A 16500-nucleotide genomic window follows, 5' to 3' on the forward strand; every position below is an offset into this window, starting at 1 on the left:
TTGTCTCTGGATGTGGCAGCTCCATCGGCCCGGTGACGGATGCCTCATATGGGCTGAGGCGACGCTTCCTCTCTGGCGAGTGTGTCCCGGGCCTGGTGTGCTGTCATGCTGCCGAGGGACAGCTCTCCAGGCTGTTTGATTTTCGTTTTTCTCTTCTTTCCACAGAATATTTTCCAAAACGAAATGGCCTCTGATTCTGTGAGAGGTGGTGGTTTTAGAAAAAGAAATTCAATGACAGAGGAGGGGGGAAAAAAGGTTCTTTAATGTTTAACAACCCCTAGAGTAAATATCTGAATCTAAAAAAGAAATGAGAGAGAGTTAAGGCACGGATTTCCCTGGATTCCTGTCAGAAAGCCTGGTTTTTGGGGGGATAACGCCGCGTTTAAGTGAAACCATGTGGGTATGTATGGACGGCTGAGGGCTTGGTTATAAATATGCTCTCCTGGACTGTGTTGTTCCTGGAATTACAGCTCAGTGTGTGACTGCTGCCCTGTTATCACGGCACAGATTCCCTCACACGCGTCTGCAGCCACAGCGACATCACACCAAAGCCTGCCCCGAGTCAACCGCATTCCTCCACAAAGCCAGGCAGCGGGAGGGCGCGCGTGTGCGTGTGTGTGTGTGTGTGATAGACGAGTGTGTGTGTATGTGTGAGAGAGAGAGAACATGTATGTGTGCATATGTGTGTATTTGAGAGGGAGAGAGTGAGGGTGGGTGTATGTCTGTGTATGTTGTTGTATGCCTGGGTGTGACTGTATGTGTCTGTGTGCATCTGTGAGTGCCTGTGTGTTTCTGTGTGCGTGCATGTGCCTGTGTGTGTTTGTCCTGCGGTCCCACCAGCCCCGCCTGCTTCTCCTCTCGGATGAGCAGAGTGAGCGGGAGAGACAGCGGGGAGCTGCAGGTGGGCCGTGAGGGGACGTCCCGGGAGGAATGCAGTGTTTGTTTCCTCTGACTCCTCAAGCGTGAAATTGCATTGCAGCATTGTGATCCCCGCGCTTCAGATGCAGTCGAAACCCTCGCGTCACGTCAAGCCGTTTCAAGGCCACCTGCGTCAGTTCGCAGTTGGGCATATCTTGCGTAGGTGCAGATGCTTCGGTCACGGTGGAGGCACGTATTAAAGGGGCTCCCCTGGCTGCTTGCGGTTTGGCCGTGCGGTTTCACACTGTGTGTGTGGCTTGTGTGCGTTCCCTGCAATGCGATCCCTCTCGGTGTGTGTGCTGAGAGGATCGGCGCAGAGCAAGACCGGGGGCTGTTAGCTGTTTAAAATAAAGTGCCACGTGTCCGTAGGGATCAGTGTGTTGCGTATTGTGGGGGGGTGGAGCTGAACCCCGGAGATGCGGGGAGAGGTATGCGGATGTGGCATACCAGGGACGACAGAGTGGCGGTGACGCCAGCGCTAACAGGATGACACACTCCTCAGCCTGCTGCCAGGATCCGGCCAGCTGCCAGGGGTCAAAGGCCAGGGGACTGTGGCGCTGGAATGATTCTGGCCAGGTCTGCTGCAGAGCTGAAGTCACGCTGGTGCCTCATACCCTATTCCCACTGTATAGCTGGAACTAGCCTGGCTTCTTATACCCTTTTCCACTGTAGAGCTGGAGCCAGCCTAGGTTATTATGGCCTTTTTGCATTGTAAAGCTGGAACCAGGCTGATTCATTATCCCCATTTTCCACTGTTGACCTGGAACCATGTTGGCTCATTATGTCCTTTTTCACTGTAAAGCTACAATCAAGCTGGCTCATCATACCCCTTAACTGAAAACGGGCTGTTGCTGCTTCTGTTGGCATTGGTGCTTTAAAAATGTATTGGCCAGCAGTTGAGGGTTGTTGTTGTTATGCAGGCTTATGCTGTGGTGGGGGTGCAGGGCAGGTCAGGGCAGGGCTCTGAGGAGCTGGGTCCTTGCCTAGTTGCCTAACCAGGAATTTGTTGTGAAATGCCTGCATTTCCCAAGCTGCACTGATGATCGCCATGGAGGGACACTGGAGCCCTGGCAGCCTGCCCCACCTTAGACCCAGAGAGGTGTGGCACGTCGGGGCTAAAGGGAGAGGAGGCAGGCCAAAGGAGGGCATGCTGGAGTAGAGGATGGTCTACTGGTGCAGTGGAGGGTCTGCAGGGATAAAGAGGAGTCTGCAGGGTTAGAGGAGGGTCTGCAGGGATAAAGAGGAGTCTGCAGGGTTAGAGGAGGGTCTGCAGGGATAAAGAGGAGTCTGCAGGATTAGAAGAGGGTCTGCAGGGATACAGAGGAGTCTGCAGGGTTAGAGGAGGGTCTGCAGGGATAGAGAGGAGTCTGCTGGGTCTGTGTGGCCAGGAGCATGAGGAGATGAAGGTGCTGTTTGGGACCGTCCTGTTTGTGTGCGAGATGAGATTCACAGCTGCTCTGGGAGTCATGTCTTCCCTGTGGCTCTTCTGCCTGGTGTCAGAGGAGCTCTCTAAGCTGCTCAAGACCCAAGCAGCTGGCTGCCGCAAACGGAGCATCCCTGGAGCTGCAGCAATTAGGCCATTTATTTGTTTACTAATTTATTAGGCAAATGCTCTTACCCCGTGCAACCTATAAGCCAGCCAGAGCAAGATGCATCTAATGCATATCACAGGAGCAACAAGCTAAATCAGTGCTGAAATACCAGCATTCTGCAGTGATTGTTTTTGTATAGACATAGTACCTAACAGAGACCCTTAAGAGCAATACCTCCATTATACTAATGTATACACAGAGCCTCATAATGCTCAAGAGGAACAACATTATCTCATTTCATAATGTACATGTGGTGCCAGCCCGCAATCTATAGGAGCAGTGTGGAGCAGACTGCCATACTGTTTAATGAGTGTCTGTAAGAGACAATCATTACACTACATCAGATTTCAGTCAGCGGTGGGAGTGGTGGGATATTAACCCAGCAGGGAGACGGCACGGCCTCTTCTCTGGTGGGGATAATGCGTTCTGACTGCAGATGCACAGAGAATGCGAGGTGACTGCAGATGCACGCTGCCTGCAGATGCAGTTTGTTACGAGCCTGTGACCCCGGCCGTGCCAAAGCAATGATGCGTACAGGAAGTGACGGAATGGTGTCAGCGTGCCTGTGGTACGCTGGGTAATGGTTGATTGTCCAGAGTTCCCACCCTCCCTGTACACTGATATCCCCTAATATCCTTCCCCTCCCCGATCCTTTCTCCATCAGTGTCCAAGCTGCTTCCACCAGCCAAGTGGCAGGGACACGGTGCACCTCTTCCTTAGCCTGGGGTGCCATTTTGGGACTGCAGAGCAGGGGCATCTTATGGCTAACATCGCACAGCAAAGCCTTCTGGGGGGAAAACAACATGTCCGCTTGTTACAACACCTGTGCGCTGGAAGAGCCGTGTGTCGCTCGACTCCGAATCGGTTTATGAGCCTTGCCAAGGGGTAGACCTGCACCATTATCTTCCTCCTCACAGCCCCTCATTGCGTGGACACCTGGAGAGCGGCTGGCTATTTAAGTCCCTTCGATCTCAGCACGCGAGAGGCTCGGAGGCAGTGCTGGGAAAGTGGTATCGATTTCTCCTAATGCCTAATGTCCTGGAGGCTGAGAAATTGCCTGGTAGACATTCAGGCTTCTGCGGGTGCCAGGGTGAGAGTGGGAGCCGTGCGGATACTGCTGGGGGGTGCCAAAGCTCCTTAGCTTTACTGTCACAAGCTGCCCCAGTCCCTCCTGCTGACATGGGGGGGGGGTCTGGATGTTGACAGGTAAATCTGTTGTAAAAGGTAGATTAGCCCAACGATCCTGTCCAAGGATATGATTTTGCCGTCCCTTTGCATTAAGCCTAATGCTAACTGAATTTGTTGACTGGCTCATAGAGTAGGCATCCAAATCCTAACTGAATTTGTAGAGGCTAATGTTTAATCAAGGCTAATGTTTCATTAAGCCTAGTTAATTAACGTTAATTAAGAAACCCACTGTATTGCGCCAAGATGTGTGTCTGGATTAATCAGATGTGAGAGCTGCTGTAATCTGCATTTAACAGTTTTACTGTTTGCATTACTGTCCGTTGGACGGGTTACCACATAGCATTAGCAGGGCATCCAGTCTGTGAACAGTGTATCTTCTGCCTTTTTCAACAGGTCTGCCACTGGCAGCTGCAGGCACGGCCCATTCCACGGGCCCAGACTCAGAAAGTCTGATGTGGTCACACGCTCCAACAACTTTACGAGTGGCAAACGAATGATTTTCCGTAAGCACAGCAGTGTGATGCAGCGGCTCAGGGACCAGGCCTGCAGTCAGAAAAGTTTCTCTTTTCAGAGCACCAGAGGGACTTTGCTGTTGTAAGGGCCTTTAATCTGACCTACAGTAAATATCCTGAGGCAGCGCAGAGAGCCAGGCCAAGCTTATTTCCCCGAGGTTTACTTTATCCCAGCATGTTTCAAATCCAGGCACTTCTGTTTCAGGATCACGTGACCCAGGTCACTTTGTTCTGGAACGCCCCACCAAAACAAAATTCCACGGGTGCCTGTTTGTTCTAAGCAGCTGGAGTTTGATATCAGACCTGATTTTTGAAGCACCTTTTACTGGTCAATGCTGATGCTGCACTTTGTCTTGTGTAATGCTGGACAGCCCTTGGGCCAGGTTTCTTAATGTGAATTGCTCTGGTGAAACGTCCAGTTGTGTGAACGTAGCCGTGTGTTAAAAGCTTGTCCTTCTCCCATGTGTCGTGTGGCCTCGAAACTAAGATGGATAGAAAGTATCATACACACTGTCAATGGTAAGTTTGTCAAATTTGACTGAAATCCAGTGACTCTGCCAAAAGTTACTTGTAACAGTGATGTGAATATTAGTTTCAGCCAGACGGACCTGATTTGGCAGGAGCTGCACTGGAGGATTTGGCCAGCGCATTACAGTGCTCATTCAGGTCCTGATCTGGCATTTAAGGCAGCTCCCACAGTGCGGTCGTGGTCCGCGTTGGCCTGGCTGTCACTGCAGCTCTGCCTCAGTGTCAGACGCTGGCAGAGTAACATTACCCCACCCAAAAGCCACCGCGAGTTAAAAGCCACCCGGGTTAAGAGGCAACACCCAACCCCGCCACCCCCCCCCCCCCCCCCCCCCACCCTCAGCCCAACCCCCACCCACCACATCCAGGCCTTACAGCCGGGGTCCTCCATGTGTGTCTGTGATCAGAAGGATTTGCGCACAAGGCCAGCTCTGTGAAATAAACCTATAAATAATATTTCACTATTGATTAAAAAATGCATGAGGCGCAGGAGACTGTTGGCATTGACGGATTTGCCATCGGTGGTTTTTTTAAAATATTCAGGCAGCACTCCCTGTTCCTGGCTTCATCCTCTGTTCCCAGACCTCAAAGTACGGCGCCAACACCTACGCTCTAAATTCATTTTACATATGACGTGTATTTATAGCATTTTCTGCAGAAAAACAGTCTGCTTGTTAATCGCTTGTGTGTGGCATTTTTAAATTGTTTTATGCCTAAAATGTGGCTGTCACTTTTTGATGTCTTTATAACCGGTACAGCGCAGTACTGGTGGATTTCCCCACTCAAGAGGATCTGTAGGAAGCGTCTTCCACTCATGACGACAGCCTCCTGTAATTAAACTGAGAAGCGAGCTTTGACCTTTGATAATGAGGCTGATTTTTAGAAGAAACAGAATTAACAGAAGGCGATGGGGTCAGGAGACCTGACAGAAAGGGGAGCCGCGGTGGTTTTGCGCGGCCATGTTCCGCCTGCCTGTTCAACGCACTGGATCGCGGTGAGGTCGTGGGCGCTGACAGAGAGCCAGCACAGTGCTGGGGAGGGAGTGTTATTAACAGCCCCGCCAGAGAATCAAAGGCTCGTTTGAGCTGCCCTCGTTTGTGGAGCTCTCTGCCTCCCTGCCCCCTCCCTCTGCAGCCGGCAGCGCTGTGTCAGAGCTCAGCTGCGGGGCGCGCGCCACCCGGGCCTGAAAGAAGAGCCGCGACCCCGGCCGCTTACTCACCGCAGTTAGCCGTGCATGAAAGACGACATTAGAGCTGGCCCCCTCCGTCTGACAGGAGGTCCTCCCTCTCTCCCTCTCCCTCCCTCCCTCCCTCCCTCTCTCTCTCTCTCTTTTCCTTTGTGTTCGAGGCCTGCAGACCACGCCTGAAAAGGTCAGTCAGGGCCGCTCGTCACTAGCGCGGCTTTATGAGAAAGAAAGCCGCATAATTTTGATGTGTTTTTGCCACTTTGACAATAGACTCTGTATCCATGGTGATAGGTTCCAGAGAGATGGTTCCATTCGGTTCTGTTGCTGGATTTGAGCGCCTGTTCTATGATAGGGCCATGCAATACATTGTTCTCAGGCTGTCTGTACAGCTATGGAAGTATTCGGTGTCTATTTGCCTCAAAACAGCATGAGCGTGCAAATGAATTACCTCACACCAGTGGTGGGGAAGACAAAGTCCTTCTGAGTCAAGCCAACAGAGAGTAAAGTTAACCATCGCCATGTCATGTGAGGGTTTTTCATTATCTAGCAGAGAAAATTGTCAACGTGTGAACATCACCCACATGTTTATTCTCTGCCTGTGTGTAAAAGAAAAAAAAGAGAAAAAAAGTTACTCTTAACTTCGTGCAGTTCACTTATTGGGGCCATATCAGTGATATCAGGGTTTGTGGCGTATGCCATGTTGATGTGCATCCACTATATTTTAAAAAAGGAGCCAATATACAGGTTCATCCTAGCCCTTGCAGTGAGATAGCATGAATGAGATGGTACAGCCTGATTGCATTGCATGCTCTGTAGAACATGATTGCCTGGCCTTTTAAATGCCAGGATGGGCGGTGAGGCGGAGAGGAGCGTGCCAGCTGATAAATACAGGGGCCTGTCTCTGCAGAATGAATGTGCCTCAGAAGTGGCTGCGACTGCTTTGATGGCCTTTTCGCCCCCTAGTTGTAAGTCAATGTTACTATCTACTACAACCAGCAAGTGAGACATTCAAGGGGCTGACTCCTCCAGTTGCAGCCAGCTGTTGAGATAGACAGAACAGTTGAGGCAGATCGGAACTAGACTACACTGGTTTGTCGTCTAAAAAGTCCTAATGCTGTACTTCACAGTATACTGTAGCACAGTATATACTATAGTAAGGTACCATAAGGTACCAGTTTTCCATCTCTGAGCATCCTGGATTTTACTTTTCAATTTTTCTTTTGATTTAATCTCTCTCTTTTTCCTTCTGATTTGAATTCTCACTTAGGCATCAATCATCATAATCGGTTGCTAGCATACATGGGTCAGTTAGTTTTGGCCAGCTGCTTATCAGTTTTGGTACTTCAAACCGCACCTTATCCTGACACGCAAGTACGTGTGTGTGTTTGTGTGTGCGCGTGTGTGTGTGTGAGGGGGGAGAGAGAGAGAGTGAGAGAGAGCATTCTGAGAGAGTATCTGAATGGTTTATGCCCGTGTGTGCGGGTGATTGAGTGAGTGACTGTGCATGCTTCTTCTGGTTGTGTGGTGAGATGTGGTGAGGTCATGCGTGAGGCGCGTCGTAGCAGCGTTTGGCTGTGGACCTTCTGCTTCGCTAGCGTCTCGGGTGAGGTCTGTTTGCCCAGGGCGGAGATGTGGAAATTACAGGCGGTAGTAAAATAGCCAAAGCTGCAAATATGAAGTCCTCTCATTATAGTTCCGAACACAGAGAAACTTTTATTCTCTCGGCGCACTCAAGCCACGCCTCGACTCGGGTGCTGGACTCAGCTTTAGGACGGATTTTACAGTGCAGCGGCAACCGTAATGAAAGGCGCAGCATTTTAAGGGGTTTGACACCCCTAAAATAATAACAGTGTGTGTGCAGATCTGAAGCCAAACCTAGGAGGGGTATCAACAGAATTTTGAGCTGCGCTCAGTTCTTGAATAGACTGGAGCTGAAGCTGGCCACTTTACTGGTTGAAGGTGGCGTCTTTGGCACGTTCTGAGGTAGTGGCTCTGTGTCCAGGCCTGGACTCAGTTATGTGTTATACGCAGTGCAGATCGGCAACAGATGTGGACTGAAATTTAGCAGAAGTGGATGAAAAATGTAACAACCTCGTTACAGTTCTCGCAGTATGACCACAGTGTGTTTTTGGCTGCACTTTAATTGCTGTGCTTGCAACAGACTTTGCAGTATCATCATATGATGGAGTGGGTATTGATTGAGTAAGTTCTGCTTCACTGAGTCACCAAGTGTATTTAAGCAAAATGGCGAATGAGTTGGGTAATGGTTTAGATTTTATAATGGCTTTTCCTCATTAAATCCGAACCCTAACCCTATCCATGGAAGCGAGAGAGGGACCTATTAGTTGCTTAATTCATTTTTTCCTGGCCGGTGCACCTCAGGTTGCGGCTGTCTGGTGGTTTGTGAGTCGTCATGGAAACAGCTGAGCCAATGGAGAGCGCAAGGTGTCTGTTGCGGACCCCACCCCTCCCTGGGCGCTGGCTTCCTCTGTCCAGACGTCTGTGCTGGTGAAAGGTCAGAGAGAGAGAGAGAGAGACGGAGGGAGCGAGGGAGGCACAGAGGGCTATTGAGGGGGAGCTGGCCAGAGGGAGCACCTCTCTGCTACATGAATGAGTCCTGAGCCTTTAGCTGGGTGTGGTCCTGAGTCAACATAGACTACAAGGACAGACTTTGCCTCATAATATTAAACATTGAAAAAATTTACATGAAAACACTTACTGTCTCATATTGAAGTGTGTATTATTAAAATGATCACAATCTTTTTTTTCTTCAGTCTGAGCATCTTGCTATTTATCTGTGTCTGTTTTTCATAGTGTGTTCTAACATATAATTGAACTTAATTAAGTCTGGGTTATTTATTCTTGCTGTTGAGCTGAGCACTGAGGCAGATGGAAGTCACTCAACATGAAGAGTATCCTTTTCCTGTTTTTTTTTTTTTTTTTCTTTTTTCTTTTTTCACTGAAAGCGTTTGGCAGTTTGTTCGGATGGCCGCTCACCAGCGTTCCCGGCTCAGGGTCTTGGTTAAAGCGATTAAGCTGAGCCTGTTGTGTGTGTTGGCGGTAGTGGAGCCGAGGGCCACCGTGTGGGCCGCACCGCTCCAAGGTTGTTTTGGAAGGAGAGGCCGGTGGCTGATAATCCCTCAGCGGAGGCCTTGCTCTGGCCCCTGTCCCTTATCCAAGGCTCACTCGCACAGACAGCTGAGGCTGCTCAAGAGCAGCGGGTCTCTGCTTACTGTCAGCTCTGTGTCCCCAACGTTAGGGACAAGGGGTCCCTCATTCAGCCACACAGCCATCTGTTAGCTGGGTCAGAGGGCGGAGGGAGAGGTGGGAGTGTGGAGGGCTAGAGGGGGAGAGAGGGAGACAGAAAGAAAGCAAGAGAGAGATGGAGGAAGGGAGAGAAGGGTGCAGGGAGAAAGCAAGAGAGGGAGGGGAGAGGGGGACACATGAAAAAAGCAAGAGAGAGATGGAAACACGGAGAGAGGGGTGCAGGCAGAAAGCAAGAGAGAATGGAGGAAGACAGAGGGAGAGAGGGATGGACAGTGAGCCTAATAGAGCGAGATGGTAAGAGAGGGGGAGGGAGGGATATGGAGAGAGTGATGGACAGAGGAAGGGAGAGTGTGATATGAAGAGAGACAGAGGGATGGAGTGGCAGAGCTCGACATGGAGACAGTTGGAAGAAGAAAGAGGGAGGGAGGGAGAGAGCGAGAGAGAGATGGGGAAGGAGGGAACACCGGAGGGGTCTGGGGAACACTGAGAGCTTACACAGCGGATCTCAGGGGTCTAATGTGGAACACATGGGGGATTTAATACAGAACACAAGATCCACTGGAACTGCTTCATGAAGGGATTTAATGACTGCCCCGGGCGGGTTTTTTTTTTTTTAAAAACCACCTACCAAACTCAGAGGGCTTATTACACTGTCAGAGGAATGGATTAAGAGTTACGGAAATGTTGAAAATGCCATTTTAGATTTCCAAACTTTTGAGAGTAGTTCAAAAAGCGCTCGGTAGCTGGCCCTCATTTGAAATTGTTCCTGTTTGCTGATGCTGTTGAATCATCGTAGTACAGTAATGTAACTCCACCTACCCCCTAAGGGACACGTGAGACAGTATAGTGGTGAACTGCCCCGCAGGGTAATAAGTTTAGCTACTGGCCTCCTGACCAGTGTGTCATAGGTTTGAATCCCAGTTAATGCACCACTCTGCAAAGAGAAACTAACTGCCTCACCCTGAGTAAGGGTGGATAGTCAGCAAAGAAGCCACAGTGTTCCGTACCCAGGAGGAAAAGTGGATTAGAGAAACAGGAAAACTCGTCTATTTGGCGCCCGTTAAACATAATTTGATACGTGATGTCATGTTTCCCTCCCTGTGTGGATGTCCAGGATGTTTACTGTCACTCAGATATCGCCCTGGAACTTGGCCAAGGGGGCCTATCTCTCTCTGGATCTTGGAATGGCATGCGTGCTACCAGCGGCTTCACGTGCTGGAGCTCAGTTAGAGGGCAGAGAGGTTCGTCTGTCACTCAGCAGCCTTTCAGCTGACTCTGGAACCTCGGACTCCTGTCAGAGCAAACACGTCTGTTGCAAAATCTGGAAGGTTTTTCGAAGGCAAGGGGATGAATGACTTTTTGTACATTTTCAGATGGGTGTGGGTTGTGCAAGGCTTCTGGCCCTCGGTTGCGTAAGACTTTGTGTTGGCCAGAAGATGATGCTGTGATTTCATCCGTTATGACGTGCGAGGACAGGAGTCCAGAAAGGCAGTGGTAGGGAACTCGGTCCCGGTACTAGCGTCAGTTCCGTCATGGAGTGGGTTGGAATCAGAACGGGGGCTTTGTCATTTTCTCCTGGGATGAAGGTAACAAGAGGGACTTGGCTTGCTTCCTTTACCATCTGACTCCACTCGTTAATGACACTTGAAACACCCACATGCATCAGGCTATGGGTTTACGTTAACATGTACTGGGTTAATATCAGTTAGAATCCTGATCCAGAGCACTGGTCACTGGGCACCGGTCCCAGGTGTCCTCCATAAGCCAATCAAATGCTTCGGCAGTGTCATGTGACTGTAAGTGACACTCATCAGTAGGTATACAGCAACCCATAGTTCCTTCATGACTCCATTTCCTTTTTCTCCTTTCCTTTTCTTTTATTAGGAATTCTTTTTTTCTTTTTTATTCCCTTACCAAGAACGCACTATGAAAATGACAGTTCATCAGAAAGTCCGTCCAGTTTTACCACTGTGCTCTTAGGATTTTTCCACTTAAGGTGTCCTTTTTTTCTTTGTTTTTTTTCCACTAAGAAAGCTCAAAGCTGTCAGGAGTTTATTTTTCTATTTTTGTCTTTGGCGTGTTTTACGCGAGGGCGTATTCTGAATCCACAAAAAAGTATTATATGTCTTGGCGTTTCTCTGGGACAGAGAAAGGGGAAAAACACATGAAGAACCGAATTCCACACTTTTTTAAAAAGTGTGTTGCCAGCTGTTTACCCTTAGAAAACAGACATCAGGCTACAAACCCACTGCACTCAGATTGCAGCCTGAACATGTCTCTCTGGCCCTCTAGTCTGTTGGTTGTTGGTGTTTCTTGATTTCTCCCTCACCCCCTCTCCCTCTCTCTGGAGCATGATCTCTGTCCATCAAATTCCAGAGAGGAGGGAAAAAAGAGAAGTCAACGGATGGGGTATGAGAAGGAGGGAGGGAGAGAGAGATCAGTGTAAAGTTGTCTGCTGGATAGGGTATGGTAGAGAGCAGAGAGATCGGTGTGGGGTTTCCTAGCTGTGTTCATGAGTGTATGTTTCTGTTCTGTTTACATGTGTGGGTGCATGTGAGTGTCTCTGTTTGTACATCAATTTGGTGTGTGAGTGTGTCTGTGTGCATGTGTGTGCGCGCGCATGCATGCGCATGCCCGTGTGTGTGCACACTTGTTTGTATGCTTCTCTCACATCTGGAATTATACAGTTGCGATCCTGGATTCTCTCTGTGTTTTTCATTTTCTTTTTCTTTTTTTTTTTGCTTTCAGTGTCTGAAGTCAGTCCCTCTCTCCAAGCATCCAAGGACATTTGTTTTTCTCTTTAAATTACGGGAAAGGCAAAAAAAAAAAAGTCTGGATCTAATTTTCAGCTGTTTCTGCGTGTGTGCAGCACTGTTGCGCTGGAATGAGCCTGACATGCGCACCACGCTGTCCCTGTCTGCAGAGTTAGCCTCCGTTAGCTCTCCGGGGGACCCCACTTTTAAGGTCATATTCAAACATAGACATGGGGATAGCTACTCTCAGTGCTCATGTGATTTGTAGTGCAACACAGAAGCCCTGACTCTTCCCTCTCACAGAATGGTGATAGAGATAGATAACGTAGAGGAAAAGACGTTGTTCAGCTGCTCTGTGGCAGTCACAGAGTGCCACTGTGCGAGATTAAAAATGGTTAATGTAGGTTGTACATGAATTCGTTTACTTTACTGTCAGCCTGGGTACAGAGACAGGACGCAGCAGAGATTAGCCTGCAAGCTCATGGACGCCAAAGTCAGAGTCAGATAGCTGACTGAAAGTGGGAGGTTCTCTTCTCCCTGGGGGGGTGGGAAGCAGCCCACTCCACTCCATCATGTGCCTGTGCGCTATGACAACCACACCACTCTTCTGCCCCCCCCCCCCCCCCCCCAACCCTTGGATTGTTTTGCTTGATCTCATTGGCCAGCTGTCAGTCTGCGGCTCCTGTTTCTCCCTTCTCGTGTGATCTGCATGTGTCCCCAGGGCCGGGGTGGACAGAGGGGCCTGTATGTGCCCTGTCCAGGCAGCCCCAGTCAGCTGTGTGCAGCCGCAGGGACGCAGCTGCTCTCCCGCTGGGGATCCAGGTCTCAGCAGCTCAGTCAGCCGCCTGCTTTATGGAACAAACCTCATCCCTTTATCTGTGTGTCCTGCGTGTCGTCTCTCAGGCCCTCCTGCCCCGGCTTCCCAAACAAAGCTTCTTCCTCGGCTGGCTCTGCTTCCAAATCTCCGCCCGCCCTCTCGGCGCTCGGCACCTGTCAAAGGGAGTGGCCACTCATGCCCCCCCACCCCTGAAAGTTTGTGCTGTGACCAGCACCAGTGACGAAGTGAAATAGGATTGTTTGCCTGCAGGTGCCTAACCACCAGGCCCCGAGAGGGTGGGAGGCTGGAGACAGTTTGCCCGTGATGGGTGCAGGAAGGTGTGATGAGTGCAGCCTCCGTCAGCCCTTATAGGAGCAGGGATCCTCTGTGGGGCTGTGCCCAGAGGGTCTCCCGGCCGCAGGGTGGACACAGAGTGGGTGCAGGAAGGTGTGATGAACAAGGCCTCCGTCAGCCCTTACAGGAGCAGGGATCCTCTGTGGGGCTGTGCCCAGAGGGTCTCCCGGCCGCAGGGTGGACACAGAGCTTCCAGAAGGTGAAGCAGCTTTTGTGAGGGAGGTGGCAGGACTGCAGCAGCGCCGGGTCGTCACATCGGAACAGCACAAGACTTTTGCGTTTTGAACTGGCACACGTGCAGTGGGGCAGGAGGTTCTGTGAGGTGCTATTAGATTCTGTAAGAGCCCGCTATGGTCCTGTGAGGTCCTATGTTCTGTGAAGTGGTTGCCTTTTGTTGTTTCGTGGTTAAAGTGCTTGATCACCTGGAGCAGAAGTGGATCAGAAGTGGGGTAAAGTCGCAGACGCCAGGCCAGGCTTCTGGGGCAGTGTTTCAGGCCCAGCAGCGGGTGCTCTCCCCTCCCGGCTGCAACAGACGCGGACGAGGACACGGGCGTTCAGACGGACAGCGGGCTCACGCAGCAGCCTGGAACGGGGGGCCTGGGGGACAACAGAACGTGCACCGACATGACCGCCTGCGTTCCCACAGCGACGCAGCGCTCAGCACTCCGTGATCCCTGACCCCGAGGTCACCGAAGGCCATGGGATCAGAACATGGCCCACTGCGGGGAAGTCAGAGAATTGCATCCTGGGACCTAAGAATACACACACAGCATAAGATGAGACGGGGGACTCACTGACTTACTGACTCACTTGTGCCTGTGATTCATCTCTAACACAGCTGCCACCAGCTATTATAGAGTATTGGTATGTGTGTACATGCCCTGTATGTGTATATATGCAGTTGTACATGATAAAGAGTTATGTGTATATATGTGAATACGTGTACTGTGCATATCCGTATAGGTATAATATACAGATTATACAACATTACAGAAGGCTAAATTCTTTGCCCTGTTGGATGGTTGGGAGGTGGAGTCAGTGTCAATGGGTCAGGAAAGGCGAGACATGTTTTTCAGTGATAACACACAGATCTCTTGCTTTGAGTGGGGTCCTCAGCGTGAGTCCACAGTTACTGGTGCTAACTGCCCTGTGCTGCTGGGCACCCCTGTGAAAGTCGGTTTTTGGCACGGAACAGTGCTCTCGGAATGTCCCCCAGTTTGCTTGTTTTCTTTTTCGGTAGCTCCGAGGTGTTTTCAGGCCGAAAGGCGGGTGATGTTGTTCAGCTCTCCACTTCCTGTCCTTCCGCTGCCAGCGGTGATGTAATGGTTTTGCGAGGCCCCGCCCCTCCGGCGGTCCCCGCGGCGTGGCTCGCTCGTGATTGACAGCCGGAGCCCCTTGCACAACGGCCGGCTGGGGAGAAGAAGAATTCTGCTCATCCCGGTCATTTCCTGTTGGGGTCCCTCTCTCTCCCCGCCACGCGCGCCTCGGTGCAGGCAGCGTAAACATGGCCGCTTATCGCTCTGCTTCGCTTGCCTTTTTTTTTTTCCAAAACAAGTCAGCTGAACTTCTTTTTTTTTTTTCGTTCTTTCTTTATCTGAAGTCCCAGAATCCCCTGCTCAGAAGCTCGGTCTGTTGCAAGGTTGTGTGTCAGACTGGCAGCCTCCCTGACCTGATTAGTTGGAGAGGGAGTTCGTCCAACCCGGTCATTTAGAGAGGGAGTCGGTCCAACCTGGTCATTTGGAGAAGGAGTTCCAGTGTGCATGGTACATGCAGTTACATGCATTTTTTTACATGCATGTTGTGAATTAAGTTCAGTTCAGTTTTAGTTCATCCAGGCAGTAAAGGACACAAGAAACGGAGCTGATAAGACTCATCCCTTTGTAATTTGGCGTTTGCCTGTAACCTCTGAATCTATCGCCATGTCGTGTTTAGTCTTGAAGCGTCCGGGAGCGTGTGACTCAGAGACAAAGACAGACAGGTTGTTCAGTACCTTTATATTCATCTGTGTAGACTCTTGCGTGTCTGTGTGTGTGTGTGTGTGTGTGTGTGTGAGTTACACCTTTAATCCGTCCCCTCCTGTGCCCCCTGGGTTTGTTGACAGATACAGCAGTTCGGTGTGTTTTGTACGGCAGGGCGTGGCCTGGCAGCCTGGATGTAGGTGAGCGTTAGCCAAAGGGCACTGCAGACAGATGCCAATTAGTCACTTAACTCCATTGCTGGGGCTGCAGGATAGCATTGTGTCTGTGTCCCAGCACCTAACGGTCTGGATTTTTACCAAACGGAGACTAGCGGAAAAGGAAGTCATTTTTGGCACCGAGAAGCGTGCAGGACCAAGGATTGCTGGAAGAAGACCTGTCATTCCACTGTAGCCAGGGAAGGGGCTTTGCAATCAGAGAAGTGGAACTTTAAAACGGACGTAATGTGACATTATCATGTCACCTGGAAGGAAGTCCAATCAGATGAGCCCTGGTGAGGACCAAGGGAACGCGGTGAGATCAATGAGTTAGTATGATATAATATAATATATTATAATATAATATGACACATCAGAGAGTTTAGACCTTTGAAATGATCCTGAAAGTGAACTAGATGTGGCTAAATAACAACCCGTTTCTGCAATATCCTGAAGTAGTGAGAGATTGTTCCTTTAGAGTAACCTGGTTCTCATGGATATGTTTGTGTAAACTGCATTAAAATAAAAGGCTATACCTGACAAGTGTTATTACTGTTAAAGAAGATATTGATAATCACTGCTGTTATTTATATGTTACTAGTATTACACTATATGCTATAAAAACTAGCTACCAACTACCCAAAATATGACCCTTTATAGCTATTTTGCAGAAATTACATCACCCTGGATTTGAGCCAAAGTCCTGAGAGGGAGAAATTATTTGATCTCATCATGCTGACGATTCATCTTAAAATTACTGGCTGTGAACGTGTTGAATCACGGCAATTACCGTAGACTCAGAGATACTCATCAACACAGGTGTGTCACACCTGCCCGGCCTTTCCCTGAAACTACCTTCAGGACCATCCCTTTTGAAGGAGAGAGGAGGTGTGATGGCATGAGTTCGGCTTTGCGTCATGTGACCCGGGAGAGGGTGGTTGTGCCCTCAGTCATGTCTGACATGCGTGGAGAGCAGATTGCTTGCGCTGTCTGGAATGTGTCAGGTTGAGATTCGAAACAGATCCCTGCAGCTGCTGGTGTGTTTGCGTGGCACGTGGCTGTACAGCATGCAGACCCCCCTCCCCCCTCGCGGCCCCGATCCTAGACCTGTGCAGAGATTGACATCATGAGTCTGTTCTGCAGACCCCGCTGATCCTAGGCCTGTCCATATCTCCACACTCTTCCTGTTCCCTTCTCTGTTACAAGATCCAGATC

General features: G+C 50.1%; 1 protein-coding gene across 1 annotated transcript in view; it reads left to right on the top strand.

Moving 5' to 3' along the window:
* LOC118785478 (ras-associated and pleckstrin homology domains-containing protein 1-like) overlaps positions 1–16500 on the top strand; it is a 72130-nt gene that overhangs the window by 22861 nt on the left and 32769 nt on the right. The gene's annotated exons all lie outside the window — the stretch shown is intronic.

Source organism: Megalops cyprinoides, chromosome 11 (assembly GCF_013368585.1).
Source record: "Megalops cyprinoides isolate fMegCyp1 chromosome 11, fMegCyp1.pri, whole genome shotgun sequence".
NCBI classification, from domain to species: domain Eukaryota; kingdom Metazoa; phylum Chordata; class Actinopteri; order Elopiformes; family Megalopidae; genus Megalops; species Megalops cyprinoides.